Here is a 17,053-nt window from a genome sequence, read left to right on the forward strand (position 1 = left end):
GCTCCTATGAAATATTTTATCTTAAAATGAGTGAAATGCTTTTAAAGACAATGTGGGCATGCTACAGACATATATAGCTCATAAATTCAAGCTGCATTACTGCACCCAGAAGGATACCTGATCTTCATGAGGGGAGCAAGCAGGGCTTTCATAGCTTGTTAATTGTTGCATGTCTTCTGTCGTCATTTTGACCAGAATCTTCCCTTGTATTTGACCTTTTCGCCTCTTCCTCAAACCACTTCTATTCACTGTCATTTAATATGATTTATGGGATTTGTAACTTAATTTATTTCTACAACTAATACTTTCAGAACAAATTACTCCTTGACTTTAGCAGTGAGGTTTGAGAGAGAGGATCACTGGCAGTCTTACTGAGAAGGCTCCTATTACAAAAGCTATAGTATGTATGGCATCAGTAAATATCTTTTTTTCTCCCTCTCTCAGCAAAATAGTGCTACCATCTTGTACTACATGGAAGCATTTCCACCCTTCAAATCCTTCTGGGAGGAAAAACTATTGTGCAAATGCTGCCAATTGAAATCTGTATTTCCAAATGCAACCGGGCTGTCCAAACACATCCTTAACATGTAGAAAATGCCCTGTAGCTATTAAAAATTCTTTCATGAGCATAAGTGAGGTGAATAACAGTAGAAACAGCACCAACAGTGTCAACCCAGAAACCCTGTTTCTTCTGTGACATCCATATCACATAGTGTTGTCCAGCCTGCTTCACCCGGTGATGATAAACTGATATTTTCATCAACTGCAAAAAAACTTCCAAGAATATCTTCATTTATAGAGAAGATGGAACCTGAAGACCAAGAAAAAATTGACCAGGCTGTTGTGAGAGCAATATATGCCTCTAGGATACCATTACTGATCCCCGAAAATACATACTGGCAGAAGTATTTAAATGATTAAGATAATCCTATCATTTGCCTAGCAGATGTTCTTAGAGCAAACCTCTTCCAGAAACTGAACATAAACATGTAATGCAATCTGGGCAGGGGGAAAATCAATTAATCATTGTATCTTTTATTAACAGATGAGTGGACAAATGTTCAAGAAGAAGAAATCATAAATTTTGTGATAACACCTCAACTGGTGTTTTACTACAGCCCTGAAAGAGCAGAGAAAAAGTATGCTGAGGATTACATTGGTAATACAATTTGAGAAGTTGTAGAAAAGGTTGGGAATGGAAATAGTTGCTTTGGTGACTGACATTGTAAGAAATATGAAAGCAGCATATTTGCACATTTGCAAATTTGCATATTTGCAAATTTGCACATTTTACTGAAATTGGACGTGCTTCCCATGGCCTAAACCTGCTTCCTCATGATTTTAAGAAGAGGGAAAAGTTTACTGAAAAGCAAAATTAATGATAGAAGTGTAAAGTCTATTCATAGTGTAGCTGCAGTCTTTCAAAAGCAGCAAGAAGAAAAGAATGGTATGAATAGAATAGTGATACTCAAACTTGGTAATAAAACTAGATGGGGTGGTGTCACAATCTCATACTAAAAAACAAAGAAGTTCTTCAAGAAACTGTTATAACTGAAGATCTTAAAAGTACCAAGGAGTGTACAGAATACTGTTTTTGATGAAGATATCTTCTGGGCTCAGCTGCAGAACTTTCAAAGGTAGTAACGTCAGTAATGATAGCATTCCTCCTGCACTTGACTGGATTAGCAAACAAGTGACCCTCCCGGGACTTGATGTCAAAAAGGTTCTCTGTTACACTGCAGAATACAGGACATAATCAGAAATTTGGTCCAGGAGTGCCAGACATATTCCTTCTGCAACATGATGGCATGGACTGTGCACGAAACTGTCTCTGATCTCTTGCTTCACACCCACTTCAGATACTCCTATCTCCTTCAGCACGTAGAAAGAAACTGGTCCATGTCTAGAAAAATGTCTACTACAAGAAATGAACATGTGAAATAGCAGAGCAGCTAGTTTTAATTTCTGCAAACCTCAAGGTTTCCAAAGAACTGCATGAGGATAAAAATGAAGGTAAAGAATCAGACGTTTCAGAAACAGATTCTGATTATAGACTTGAGATGCTTATGCTTCTATTTTTAAATGTGTCTAATTTTGTACATAATTAAAATCCTACTATGTGTATGCTGATAACTGCATAGTTCAATGCTTTAATGTTATGAAATTTAACTACATATCAAAATATGCTCTAGTTTTATTATTAATGTCTGCAACCCTTTTCCTTATAGTTTTCTTTCAAGTACTGGGTATACTTGCAATTTTGCTTGTAGAAAACTAAGGCATTTATAACTTCCATAAATATGTCAAATATTGCAATTTTGTAAGCTAAGTAATTTATAAATGATACATTTTTGTCGATAAAGCAGTGAAACTAATTTAGGTTTGATAAGGCAGTAAGTACTGCACATATTTCAATTTTCCCCCAAATTTCCATTTTTCCGAAAACTGGAGAAAGGTTCTCTCCGTGGGTTCAAAATTCCTGGAAATTTTACATTCCTAGCTGTTGGGTAACATGAACAGAAAGCTACTTTTCCTGCTTTCTTACCCTTGCAGCCTAAACAAAGTTCCTGAAAATAAATGGGAATTCACATTCAAGGCCTAGTGATTAAGGAAGCTTTGCAAGACTGAAGCACGTGGAACCCCAATACTCCACAACAAAGGCTTTGTGAAAACCACCAACTGGTGAAGGTCCCACTTGTTCTTGACTACCACTCTCACATGCTCAGCTTATCAGGCTAGCTTTTAAAGCAAGCAAATTCAAAGCTATTCAGCCAGAAGGAAGCTTCTCAATCTCACTCTTGCCAGCATCACAGAAATTGTACAGAACAGTATTTGACATGTTCCCACATAAACAGACTCCCTCTGAAGTCTTTCAGGAAAGCCCAAAAGAATCACCACGGGTGAGACTGAACCAAGAACTTCTCATCCTTTTTAACTCAATGATCATCAGTTTCAATTCACTACTGGAAAATGGGATGCTGACCCATCTCTCCCACAGAAGACCTGCAAGAAGGAAAGTGTTTAAGGAAAGTGTTTAATCATGCTTTAGGACTCAGCCACTTAAAACAGGTTTTATGGGTTAATTCTGCCTACAAAACCAGCGCATTTGATGAAAGCTTTAATAAACATACTTTTTGTTGATATGCAAGGTAACTTTAATAAATATGATAAAACCCATTGTTGGAGATCAGGACCACCCTTGATATAGTAATGCACCAAAAAAAGCCTGGAAAAAATAAAGTAAGCCATTAACTGACAGTGCCAATTAAAATTGCCAGAGCTGAATACTCAACCAATTAAACCAATAGGTCTCACAGGGGCATGTTTCAATCCCTGTGTAATTGTCACAAGGATTCAGAACAGGCTGGATCCTACACACTGTCCTCTGCTAGCACCCACATGCCTGCCATGCTTCTCCAACACAAGACATGCTCTACCTATACAAGCAGCAGTTGCCTCTGCAAAATACCTTTTGTATCAGCAGAACCTACCAGGCACATAGATGCCAACCGGATGAAAAGTATGCAACCCACAGCATGCATACAACAATTGAGTGCTTGATCCACTTTGCGTAAATTCTCTGAGCAACATACATTGACAGGGAAAACATGGAACACATATTGTGTTTGTGGTAGTGAAGTCTTGCCATGAACAGGGTGTAACAGGGAGAAAGATGGATCTACAATCCTCTTGAGAGTCAGTTTAGTGTAGTGGTTAAGAGCGCAGGACTCTGATCTGGAGAACTGGGTTTGATTCCCCACTCCTACACTTGAAGCGAGCTGCTGGGTGAGCTTGTCAGTCACAGCTTCTAGGAGCTCTCAGCCCCACCCACCTCACAGGGTGTTTTGTTGTGGGGATAACAACATACTTTGTAAACCACTCTGAATGGACATTAAGTTGTCCTGAAGAGCGGGATAATAAATCGAATGTTATTATTATTATTACTATTCTTCTTAATTGGGTAGCTAAGAGGAGACAGGAGTACGTCATTTTTAAAAATCCCTCCATCTAACCTGAGCCTCTTCCTTCTTAGTGCACAGATAAAGTGCCCTCCACTGCTGGCCTCACTTTCTCAGACTACTAATGTTCCTACCAAGCAGGGCTTGTCTTTCTTCTATTAGTCTAACGGTCTATTTGGGGAAAATTCCTCCAAAGCAGCTGGAAGTAAGTGGGATGAAAACTTGGAGAGGATAACTTTTGTATGGGGATTCCCAAGGTTCAGTCCTAGCACTGAATGCTGAACTAGATTTTTGCAGAATGCAGACCTGGCTTGGAGAGGTAGATTAAGAATAGAGAGCTTGTCACAGAAATGGACCCCAGGGGGGGGGGGCTTACAAGAAGTTACTATAAGAGAAATCAGAGTTGGCGTTTGCGCCCTAAGTTGCAACTTCTCCAGTTCCAACTTATGCTGACAAAACAGGGAGACAGTGCTTTATTTATAGAGAAGCGCTGCAATTCACCTGTCAGGAAAATGTACTTCCCACATGCTCAATGGCACTTCCACACATATTCCAATACTTGCTCTTACACTAAAAAAAGAGATACCAAAGTGTATCCCTGTTGAGCCCTAGCAAAATGAAGCAACGAGCAAGGCCTCATTTTCTCTGCAACAAGTATGTGCATGGAAGCCCTTCTTCACTTCTGATAAGGGGGGAAAGTATGGCTTCAACAAAGGAGCATATACTTGATAAGCTGATGCCCAGTGAGAAAGCAGGGCTAAATATATTCCACATGGCCTTGGAAGAGGAGGTCTGCAGCACAGAAATTGATGACATGGTGGCCAGAGGAACACACATGAACTTTACTGACTGCAAATTATCAAAGTCAAAACACTGGACGCTGGGCTACTAGCTGCTCAGTGTTATTTTATTCTCTGTAGTGTAGGTATGGATCATCCTAGTGGCAATCTAGCAGATACATAGGTTTTTTGTTGTTGATGCTGACAGAGCAGGCCAGTTCAGCCATTCTGGAAAGCGTCTTCATTCAGCTTTCTATTCAATTTCCTACAAAGAAACAGACTGAAAGATACCCCCTTTGCTTTTGAAGACCCCTCCCAAGGAACTTGTATTTAAGAATGCTGCCATCACCATAGCTGTTTCAAGACTGTAAGAAAGACTACAGCAGCTGCAACTTCCCAAGATTGCAAGACACACATACTTTGAAAAAGGTTATCGGGATCACCTTCCCACATAACACAGCTGAACAGCAGGGCACAAAGCAAAAGCTGCTAATTTGTCAGCCAGTCAGAGAAGATCATGCCCTAGTGTGTACGACCAACACCTTGCAGTTTAGCTTATCTGAACTCATTTACACTCAGCTATTTTTCACAGGGTATAAATGAATTTCCGTGTCAAGTTGTGACCGGAAATTTTTCAGTGTGCTCAAGCCGAGGATTTTTAACTTTCTCTGAAGATATCCAAAAGTTTTTTATTTTAAGAAAAACAAAGCTTGCATAACTAGTTTTGAAAGGTGAAATCAGGGGTCAAACACACAATGAGATGGCCCTCAACCATGATCAAATACTATCTCATTTCAACAAGACAATAATATGCTTCAGTAATGGGCATGATTTTTGAACAGCCACCAGTTTCTCATCAGTTTCATGCTACCCGTTTTCATCGATAAAAGTACCTACTCTTTGTTCATACACAAAACCATGCAGGCCTGCTACTTCAACAGGCAGTTGTGGCCTGTTAAGTTGCCTATTTCCCCCTCCAGAATTCCAAATATTGGGACTTGGTGAGACTGATCCTTATCATTTTCTTCCTAACTATACATCCTTAGAAGTATGTTAAACCTCAACATATGACCCTTTTGGGAATTATGTACAATTTAACAAAGGCTACCATTCAGCATTATGACTGTCTTCGGTGATCCTGTTCATTCTCTAGTCACACCTACTTGGAATCCCTTCACACTGATATTGTTTCTAGGAGCTAGGACAACCAGGTACCAGGGATTGACTTGGGGCAGCCAGCTACTTCAGACTAACTATTCACTGGTACCATTACCATCAACAAAGTAGATTACAACTTTACAAACTGGTAAGAAGGGTGTGCATTATTTAGGAAAACCAGGGTGGAGTAGTGACTAACATGCTGGGTTGGGTCATCAAGACCTGGGTTCAAGCCTAAATGCTGCCATACAACTGATTCAGTGACTGAGAAACAGTCTTCATCTCTCAGCCTAGCCTCCCCACAGAAATATTGTGAAAATAAAGTGGGGAAGGAAGCAGACTACATACTGCCCTGTTATCCGTGGAGGAAGGATGGGATACGAGTATGACTAAGCATTCTCTCCCAGAGACTCAGTGAGTCACATTAGATCTGTTTTCTGGCCAGCCACTGTACCCTCTTCTCTCCAACTTTTCCACTTTGCAGTCTTGTGGCAATCCTACCTAGTAATGCTTCCTTTCCATAATCATCAACAGCTAAACACCCACCTTCAATGTTCATGCTATACCATGAGCACTTCACATACTTTATGCTCAAAACTCCACAGTGGAAGAAATGAAATGATGAACAATGTAAACATGATCTTGATTGAATGGCTAGACTTATGAAAGGGAGGGCTCTGGCTAGGAAGAAGATTGTATGTATAAGGTCCCCAAGTTCAATCCCCAGTATCTCCACTTACAAAGATCATGTAATAGGTGCTGTGAAAGATCTCTGCTTAAGACAGCCCTGGAGAGCTGCAGCCAATCTGAGGAGACAATATTTATTTTATTTAATTAAAACATTTATTAGCTGCCTTTCTACGTTAAAAGAACTCAAGGCAGCTCAACACTGACCTTGACGGACTAATGGGTTGACCTGGGTGAAGGCAAGCTTCTTGTGTTTAAGGGTTTATAAAGTTATTCTCTGATCACCACATCCCTGAATAAAACTTTACAAGCACTCTAAGGTTTCTTAGAATTACTCTTCTCTGAATTCACTCACACACTGAGTACAGATAAGCATAAGCTTTCAAACTTTTTTGGGAACTGTTCCAGTCACAAGAGAAGAATTTTAGCTATATTTTTATCTAGGCACATTTACAAAGAATTCTTACAGATAAAGGCAGAGGACCAGGACAAACTCAGAGCAGAACTAGAGGACTGCCTCTTTTGGGAGCCACCTGTTGTGAGAACGACAGTCCAGTATTTTTACTGAGAGCTGAAATTTTCTTTTTTTAAAGGAGGCAGTTGCTAATAAGCAATGAAAAATTCTAAGCATTTAATGAATGAGAATGAGGAACAAGGCAGTGGCAAAGAAGTAATAGTCAACTGTGTGGACATACCCTGCAGAACTCATAAGTAGCAGGCAATGAATTCTCACAAGTGAATGTAAGCCACTACAAGGAAGTACAGCAAGGTTCACACTTAACAGCTCAAGTTACTCGATTTTGTGTCTTTAATCACAGTCACCAATGGAGGGGAGAGAGAATGCCGAGCTGTTTTTGTAAATGACCCCACTGCCTCTGTTCACCACCCTAAGCCAGATGTCACCATATACCAACCCCAACGACCCATCCACCCACGTTCCTCTGACCTATGTCAACAACAGTTCTGTTTACCCAAATGACTAATTATTTGATGTCTCTCCAGGTTGTATAGATAATTAAGTTAGCCCAATCTATTTTCACACAGCTAGTTTACTGCAAGGAATTTCAAACAGATGAAGGTCAAGCCCACTATGTGATTATGCCAAGATTAATCTCATAGATTGCAAATATAATAAGACTATGGTCCATTCTGCTTGGTTGGCAAGCCACATATCATGACACAGCCAAACTATCTATTAATAGTTCGTCTGTCTGTAAAAGATTCCCTCTCTTGGGCACTGCTGGCTATTATAACCAACCTGTCAAAGGCATTTTTTCCAGTAGTCATCACAAACTTCAGTCAATAGCAATAACCAGAACTGTACATGATATTCCAGATGTGGACATTATTAATGCCATTATTTCTAACAACATTTAGAAACTAACAGCTTTTTTTTCCAGAATGCAACCTAGCAAATTGCCTATGAAAAATGTGGGGGGAAATGTATAAACGATCTCTCTCTATCAAGATTTGACTTGAAAGTTGTCTCACATAGTTCAGTGGGACATACTCCCAATAAAGCATGCACAGACTGCAGGTTTAACAGGACATTTTAGTGCTCAAAATGGACACACGGGCTTTCTCTGTGGTAGCTCCTACCCTGCAGAGCTGACTGCCTGAGGACAGGAGAGCCTCCACTCTCCTTGCTTTCCACAAATGATGCAAAACCGAATTATTCCAAAAGGCTTTTTAGATAGGAGGGCTGTATTGTAGGGAGGGGGTCTCAAATGCTTTGCTAATGAGTTAGGGATCATAGACTTCACTACTATGTTGCCTTACACTGCTTTAAATATGTGCTCCTATGAGCTACCTGTGCTTCATGTTGTCCAATGTCAGTCCTAGAATTGCTTACGTTCTGTTTCAGCATTTCTTCAACTCTGTACTGGATTCTTGCTAATGCTATGTCTTTGTAAACTTGTATTTATTTACCCTATGACATTGTTTATGGAAATGTCCTTGATATTGACTGTACTGATCTCACATTGTGTAAGCCGCCTTGAGTCTCAGTGAGAAAGGCGGACTATAATTGACATAAATAAAAGAAAAAATTGAGATATACTATGAGTCTAGACCAAATACAATTACACTGATAGTTCATAGTGACATATGTTTTTAAAAAATGTATTTTACAAAGGGAGATTATTTGCTGAATGAAGAAACCACTTTAGGAAAACCAGAACATCTAAAAAGAAGTTTGGACCTTGCTGGCTCTATTACAGACAGGAAAAGGACATTTACCTGAATTATTTTATTTTAAACCCTGCAATTTTTCTGTATTAGAAGCAGCAATATGACTATATCTTTTCTCTTTCCCTCTGAGGCCCCTCAACAGTTAACCTGCGCAACATACCACAGCAGGGCAAAGTACAGCAGTACGGATAGCAGATAATATTAAGAATCCATCTTAACAAGGATAAAGTTTTGGTTCAGAATCGAGACATTAAATTAATAATCACTCATGAAGTGTTATAAGTCAATTTAGCTGTATGTAGAAGTACTGTTGTTTAAACCATACAGCACGATAGAAAGCAGCACCTGAAGAAGAGGGCTCTAGCCACAAAAGCATATGCTGGAAAGAAATGTTCGTCTTTAAGGTGCCACAGGTCATCTGCTTATTTTTACCACAAAGAAAGCCATTCATTAGCATCGTGCTCCCATCTCTTCCAGCACCCCACCCCCCAGCTCTTCTCATCAGGGGCTAACCAAAGATAACATTTCTGCACTTTGAGTCAGAGAGGGAGGAGCTTCTTTTTCCTTACTACTGCAGTTGTGAGTCACAACCTGTCCTGCTCATTCAACAAGGAGTGGATGGCCTCCTCATTTTCAATTCACACAACAGCTTGTTAAAGTGCCAGCCTGTACTGTACTGACAACTGCCCCTCACAGGTGGATGGGGGAGAGGAAGCAGTGTGTGACTAAACAAGTGGAAGGAAACATGAGAGTTACTAGCAGGGTTTCAACCACTGAACCATGCTTCCTCTGCCATAAACTCCTGCAAATGAATCCGAATGCGCACACTCTTACCAGGAATCATACATATGCTTCCTTATGGTATCCACCCACCCATCTCTAGGCTTGTGTCTTCAACGCATCTTCATTTTTAAATTTATTTCTGTGCCTGGCTTCCTCTATTTCTCTCCAAGTGCCACCCCACCTGCCTGATCCTCACTTCCTAAGCTTCTTAATGACCTATCCTGCAGCGTGCCAGGCACTTTTAGCCTCTTATGCTCAGGGACTGATTGATCCTGTCTTACACTTCTTGCTATCTACTCTCCTAATTCTCTCAGGCTCTATTAAAATCTATTAAAGTCCATACTCAACTTCAGCATTTCCTATACAGACCTTAGTCAAAGTCTCACTCCACTTTCTATCACTAAACTACTCCCCAAAGCTGTAGGTTTCTCTCTATTCACAATGTTTCTGCTTCAAGGTGGATCTTTATTTTTACTTCATTTATACCTTGCCTTTCTTCCCCATTGGATATGCAAAGCACCTTACATCACCCTCACAACAACCCTGCAAAGTAGTTTAGTCTGAGTGTGAGTGACTGGCCAAAGATCATCAAGCAAGCTCCCATGGCTGAGTGGATCTGGCTTTCCAGTATCCACGATGGCTCTCAATTCTCATTTGCATCACCCAAACTCCTATCTAGTAGCCTGTAAGTTTCTTAAGACTATACTTCTCAGCTCAAAACTACCCTTCTTGTTTTCCTAGCTGCAATCACTGGTCACTCCCCACACCTGACAATATAAACCCAATAACATGGACAGAAGGAGGGACATTCCAGTTCTTTTACAAGCATACTTTCTCAGTCTGTTCTCTCTGTTTCCTGCAGGCTAGTCCTGCAGCCTTTATCACCTGACTTCCTTGTTTCCTTCAGTATGGGGTGCACCCTATAAGCTCCCATGCCCACCAAATCTTCCTTAAATCCTTATACTTTCTATCACATTTTTTTGCCCAGCTTTCCTATGCAACAACCAACCTCCCTTTATCAGGTCTGTCAGTTTTGCTAGACCATGCCTCCACAAAAAAAAATAAAAGTGCCCCATAAAAATAGATGAACTATTGTAGGAACAGATCAATAATGGAAATCTATCCTCTATACAGTATTTCCATAATTTATATCTTATTTTTAGAGCATTCTTTTTGCCTCATACTTTCCTGGAACCACTTATACTACCTCCCATCCTACTCCCTCCCCTCATTGGGTTTGGCCTCCACCACCACCATTGTTGTCACAAATTTCCCCACCACCAGGGCCTTTCTGGCCAAGGTTTAGTAACTGAGCATTTAAGCAAATCTCCCAAACCTTCCAATCACATTAAAAGCACCTCTGAAACTTGCTCCCCCGCAACAAACCCTATGACTAAAGCTAATTGTAGAATGTCCCCAATAACAAATCTCACCTCTAAGTTAAGATCAGCAGTTTAACACCATCCACTACCACTCCCCTCCCAGATGTTGCTCTCAAGATGCCCCCTAAACATCCTAAGCCAAGTTTAGAAACTCTCACCTCAACACTACCCCAAAATATCATAAAAGAAAAACAAAGAGCTTGCTAATTACAGCTTCCCAAGATCAATGGAAAGGACACATACACACATTCATCTCTACGCCCCTACACTCCAAGAACTGCCATCCGCCCAAACACTCCTTCACAACCTTCTAGAGCTAACCTTCCCCTTAATCATGCAACACTTGAGACCCCCCTCCCAGCCCCCTGCGACCACAAAAGTCCAGATAGGGAGCCATATTCGTCTGGGATAGCCAAACAGGGGTTCAGGAACACCTTAAAAACCCCTTAAAGCCTCCCAAAATGCATTCCGCTTAACCTTTCCATGAGTCAGAGCCTACTTGCTGCTTTTGATACGGTGACTCACAAAATCTTATAGAAGAAAATCTTTTGTTAATCTCTAAGGTGCTCTTGGACTCCTGGCCAAGCATGCGGGGAAAGGGGGGGGGGAGAACTCCAAAAGCCAGGTACCTTCTTCAGCTTGGCTTCCTCCAGACTTATATCCTGGCCCCAGACTTCCACACACGCCCCCAGCCCCAATCCTTGTCAGCTTCCCCTTAAAACCCCACTCCCCCACAAAAAGCACAAGTGGAAATTGAAGAGCTTCTTTCCTACCCACCCCCAATTTAAAGTCAGTTCAGCCTCTTGACCCCCCCCAGCTGTGAGAACTTCCCCCTCCCCCAAGATGAAGAACTCCCCCTTCAAATCCCACCTTTAACCCCCCCTCCCAAGAAAAGGCCCCACAAGTGGCCTCCCTTCAGTCCTTCCTCACCCTCCTCGACCGGGGCCTGGCGGCCTCTCACCCACCGAGAGCATTGAACGTCCAGGCGCGGAGCGGGCCGGGCGCCTCCCACACGGCCAAGGCGGGGAGGGCCCCTCTGCCTGCGTCAAGGCGCGGAAGTGGGCCAGAGCCGCGGAGGAGGAGCCGGGAGAAGGCGCGCCGGCAGCAACGGCGACGACTTAGCCGCGCAGCCCCCAAACCGGACCTGACCGGCCGACGACGCGACGCACGCGCGAAAGGGCGAGAGAGACGGACAGGCCGCCACCCACCAACCACAAGGCCCGCCGGGAAAGGGCCCCGCCCGCGCCCTCCCTCGCGCAGGCGCACGTCGCCCGCCCCACCCTCCTCGCGCCGCCCAATGGTACTGCCCGGCCCGTCCTCCCCTACTCCCCGCCACAGCGGGTGACGGTGGTACGACCCCTTCCCTCCAGTCTAAGCCGGCCACTTGGCCCCGCCCCCAAGGAGTGGTACACGCCCCGCCCCCGAGGAGGAAGCAGGCGCGCGTTCCGCGGCAGGAGTGAAAGTGCTGGTGCTCTTTGCTCCGCCTTGCAGAACGCCCAGATGGTAGAGAAACCTTTGAGCTCGCCGCCCATTGAAGAAGAAAAATCTTGAATAATTTCGAGTTTTCAGTACCTGAAAGACTTAACGGATGTTCGTTGTGCCATACGCTTTGTTGGCCCGCAGAGACCTCTTTAGAGGGTTACCAACTCCAGGGTGAGAAATCCCTGGGGATTTGGGGTGGGACCTTAGTGTGGAGTCCAACCTCTAAAGCATCCATTTTCTCCAAGCACATCTCAGATCTGAAGAAGGGAGCTTTAACTCTCGAAAGCTCATACCCTGGAAATCTTGTTGGTCTCTAAGGCGCTACTGGACTCAAATTCTGCTGTTCTACCGCAGATCAACAGTCTACCTAACTGACAGTGAAATCCTAAGCAGGGTTACTTCAGTCTAAATGGGCTTAGACTGGAGTAACTCTTCTTAGGATTTCACTGTGCAACTGTTTTCTCCAAGGGGATTGATCTTGGTCATCTGGATATCAGTTACAATTCAGAGAAATCTCCAGGCCTCACCTGGAAGTGGGCAACCCTACCTTTAGAACATGAAGGAAATGCTACTTCATTTGGCAGGAGGGTGGTCAATCATCTATGAGTAACCAAAGCAGATGACAAGAGGCCTCAATGGGGGGGGGGGGACAATGGTGGTGGTAGAAAGTGCCATCAAGTCATTGCTGGCTTACAGCAATCCCTGGGGTTTTTAAGGCAAGAGACTCAGAGGTGGTTTGCCATTCCCTGTTTTTGCAACTCTAGTCTTGGTTGGAGATCTTCCATCCAATTACTAACCAAGGCCGACCCTGCTTAGCTTCTAAAATCTGACAGGATCAGGATTGCTTGGGCAATACTGGCAAACAAGAAAATTACATATGCTATTATACTTTCATAGATGCATGTTTACATGTTACTTACAAGTATTTAAATAATTCCAGGTTACTGTTACTGTGAAGCAACAAAACAAATCTAGTAGCACCCTAAAGCCTATCCAAATTTGGGCCAGCATGAGCTTTCACAAGTTAAAGAGCTCCCTTTGTCAGATGTGTTGGATTGCTTTTGACTCACAAAAGCCTGTGCAGGAATACACTTTGTTAGTCTTTATAAAGCCACTGGTCTCCTCTTTTATCATTTAACTAGAAATATGCCAGCCCTGGTTAATACTTGGATGGGAGACCCCAAAGAAGTCCAGGGCAGCTATACAGAAGCAGGCAATGGCAAACCACCTCTGTTCGTCTCTCGTCTTGAAGACCCTATGGGATTGTCGTAAGTCGTCTGCAACTTGACAGCATAGTGCCTGCTCTGGAGCAGCAAGGAGAGCTCAGCTCCTTAAGTCACTCAAATGTTTTGGGAAAGCTTCTTAAACAAAAATACAATAAAATATTAAATGATTGACTTGGAGTCAATAGGAGTTTAGGATGATTAGTTCATTAAAAATGTTTCTCCTTACATATGTATACTATTCAGATTCATCCTAACTTACTAATTCATCAACAGTTGGAGTGATCCACACCCATTCTGGGCAGATTGTTGACTCTATTGCCTGGATCCTCTTTCCATCCATGCTGTGCAATGTAATATCTGCATAGAAATCTCTCTGCCAATTGAATGTAACATTTCCTGCATCTGTAGAAGTATAGTCTGAGTCAGGAAGCGTAGGCCACAATAAGTTTGTTAATTTTTAACTGAAGGTGCTGTAAGACTGTTATTTGGACTGCAGCAGACTAACTTTCAACTGTTAGAAATGCGCTGCAACTGTTAGATGCGCTGCAGCATCTGATAGTTTGGAACCTGTACTCTGGATATAAGGTTAGGACAGAATATGGGGAGAAAGAATGGTTTCCAATTGGCCAAGGTGTTAGACAAGGAAGTATTTTATCTCCCTGTTCAACCTATATGTAGAACATATCATATGGAAAGCTAAATTTGATTTAGATGAAGGAGTGAAAATTAGTGGAAGGAACCTTAACAATCTGAGATGTGCAGACACCACCACATTACTGGCAGAAAATAGTAGACTTGAAATGACTACTGGTCAAGATTAAATGAGTAAGTGCCAAAGCAGAATTATGACTGAATATTAAAAAAAAACAAAAGTAATGAATAGAGCCCGCTCTCATCAGTTCTCAGAAGCTAAGCAGGGTTGGCTTAATTAGTAATTGGATAGGAGACTTCCAACAAAGACCATGGTTGTAGAGGCAGATTTGCAGAGGCAAACCACCTCTGTTAGTCTCTTGCCATGAAAACCCCGCCAGGGGTCGACGTAAGTCACCTATGACTTTAAGGCGGTCTCCACCACTAAGGAATTACACAATTTTAAGGATGAGAATGAAGAAATTGAAATAGTTAAAGATTTTCTCTTCCTTGGCTCGATCAACAACCAAAAGGAAAACGGCAACCAAGAAATCAAAAAGAGATTGAGACCTAGAAAGGCAGCCATGAAGGACCATGAAGATCCTTGGAAGGAGGCTATGAATTAACACGAAGATTTCTTAAGTGTGAAGAAGTGTCGCTGGAGACAAAGATCAAGATAATTCATACTACGGAATTTCCTATTACTATGTATGGATGTGAAAGTTGGACAGTGAAGAAAGCTGACAGAAAGAAAATTGATTCATTTGAAATGTGGTGCTAGAAGAGAGTTTTACCATGGACCGCCAAAAAGACAAAAAAATGGGTTCTAGATCAAATCAGACTGGAATTCTCCCCAGAAGCTAAAATGACTAAACTGAAGCTATTGTACCTTGGTCACGTAATGAGAATACAAGACTCACTGGAAAACAATAATTCTAGGAAAAGTTGAAGGCAGCAGGAAAAAGGGAATACCTAACAATGAGATGCATTGACTCAATAAGGAAGCTACATCCTCCACTTTGCAAGACCTGAGCAAGGCTGTCAATCAGATGACATTTTGGAGGGCATTAATTCACAGGATTGTCATAAATCAGAAGCAACTTAATGGCACGTAACACACACACAAGGCGCCTATCATGTTCTCTCTGAGTCTCCCTACAGGAGACATCTGACATGTGAAGAACACATGTCAAGAGATGCAATGTTAGCTGGGAAGGGTAGTTTAAAAAGACAGAGGCAGCAGCAAGGCAAAGGCTTTGCCCATTTCCATTCCTCTGCCCTCAACTGTGCAGTTTTAGGATAGGTGAAATTGACAGAGCCTTTGCAGAGGCAAAGATGAAATTAACAAACCCTCTGAGGAGCTATCTCCACCGGCTCTCTTTTTAAATTACACTTTCCCGCTAACGTTGCGTCTTCTTACACTTGAGGAACACATGCCTAGGTAACTCGTGTAGAGAGACTCTTGGCCTTCTTTTTTCTAAATTAAAAAGTCCCAAACTCTCCAGCTTTTCCTCATAGGAGAGGTGTTCCAGCCCCTATGCCATCTTGATTGCCCTCTCCTATACCTTTTCCAGTTCCTGTTTGTGTGTTTTCATTTTATTTATTTTATTGTACTGAATGTTTTGTATTGTGAGCTGCTTTGGGTCCTTATGGGGAGAAAACAGGATATAAATAAAGAAGAAGAGGCAGCCCCTCTTCTGTCTGTCTGCCTGCTTTTCTTTCTCATGCGCGCACATATGAATACTAGAAGGAATGCAGTTTTTGAGATGGTGCCTGTAAGAGGCAAGTGCATTATGTGCAGAATTACATTCTTCAGAAGTACTGACTTGAAAGTTAATCAATTTAAAATTCACATGATTAATCAATGATTTCACTGATGACAGCCATTGGTATGTTTATAAATACATTATTTGTTGCTAAACTGGGAGGGGGAAAGGAGGCATGCAGGCATACTTGGGAGTAACTTCTGAATAAATATGCTTCAAATCAGGATATGATGTCTATCACATGGGTGGGCTGTTATTAGTCAATATCACTATGAATGTATTTCTTGTATTCCTAATTTATTTAGCAACTTTTAACACTACTTGAATTTCTTACTTTACATCAAAGCAAGGATCCATCTAAGCCAGCATCCTCTTTTCAATACTGCAGCTGCACAAGAACAGCAGCCCTCTCCTCTTTTTCTCCGCTTGCACCTGGTATTCATAGGTGATGCAGTTCCACAATTTAAGAGACCAGGTGAGGTGGTTTTTAAATGATGGCCCAGGAAACTTTAAATGGTCCTTAGGTGTATTTCGAGTAGTCCCTTAGAGACTGCATTAACGTTGAGAAATGAAAATGCTGAACAGCCAGATGTTTTTTCAAACTTTCCAGCACATGCCAAAGAGCCAACTCACTATTCAGTTGAAATGAAACTTTAAGAAAGGCAGCTTACTGCCCTTAGCAGTGCAAGCAGCAGCAGGAAAAGTAGAAAGAAATCCTCATCTCGGCACACGTTTGTCCTCCCTGCATGTATATATGCATACAGCTTTGACAGATTGCAACCACAAAGGAGAAATTCAGTTGCTGAACCTTTCAGAGCAGAGAAAGAAAATGTGGTTTGCCACAAAGAAGACCATAATACTGATCCTTAATGCATCCATTTTTAAGAACTTTGATCCACTGTGGTTTTCAGGCTGGCTCTAGGAGACCTTTGTGTGGAAACTGCCTCAAAGTAGGCCTTTACTGCATACTGAAAGCTTGCTCAGCCACAATGGTAGTGCCAAGGAAATAGG

The 17,053-nt window shown here is 42.1% G+C and overlaps 1 protein-coding gene across 2 annotated transcripts in view; it reads right to left on the minus strand.

Moving 5' to 3' along the window:
- The window catches only part of PTP4A2 (protein tyrosine phosphatase 4A2), a 30,510-nt gene extending 18,357 nt beyond the window's left edge, over positions 1-12,153 (minus strand). The window contains exon 1 of one of the 2 annotated variants that reach the window (XM_054999123.1): positions 11,904-12,153. The gene's annotated coding sequence lies outside the window, so the exon portion shown is untranslated. Of the gene's footprint in view, positions 1-11,868 lie in introns of both variants that reach the window. The other variant, XM_054999124.1, reaches the window with a different exon arrangement.
- Between the last annotated feature and the right edge of the window lie 4,900 nt (positions 12,154-17,053).

This window comes from Eublepharis macularius, chromosome 15 (assembly GCF_028583425.1).
Source record: "Eublepharis macularius isolate TG4126 chromosome 15, MPM_Emac_v1.0, whole genome shotgun sequence".
NCBI lineage: Eukaryota > Metazoa > Chordata > Lepidosauria > Squamata > Eublepharidae > Eublepharis > Eublepharis macularius.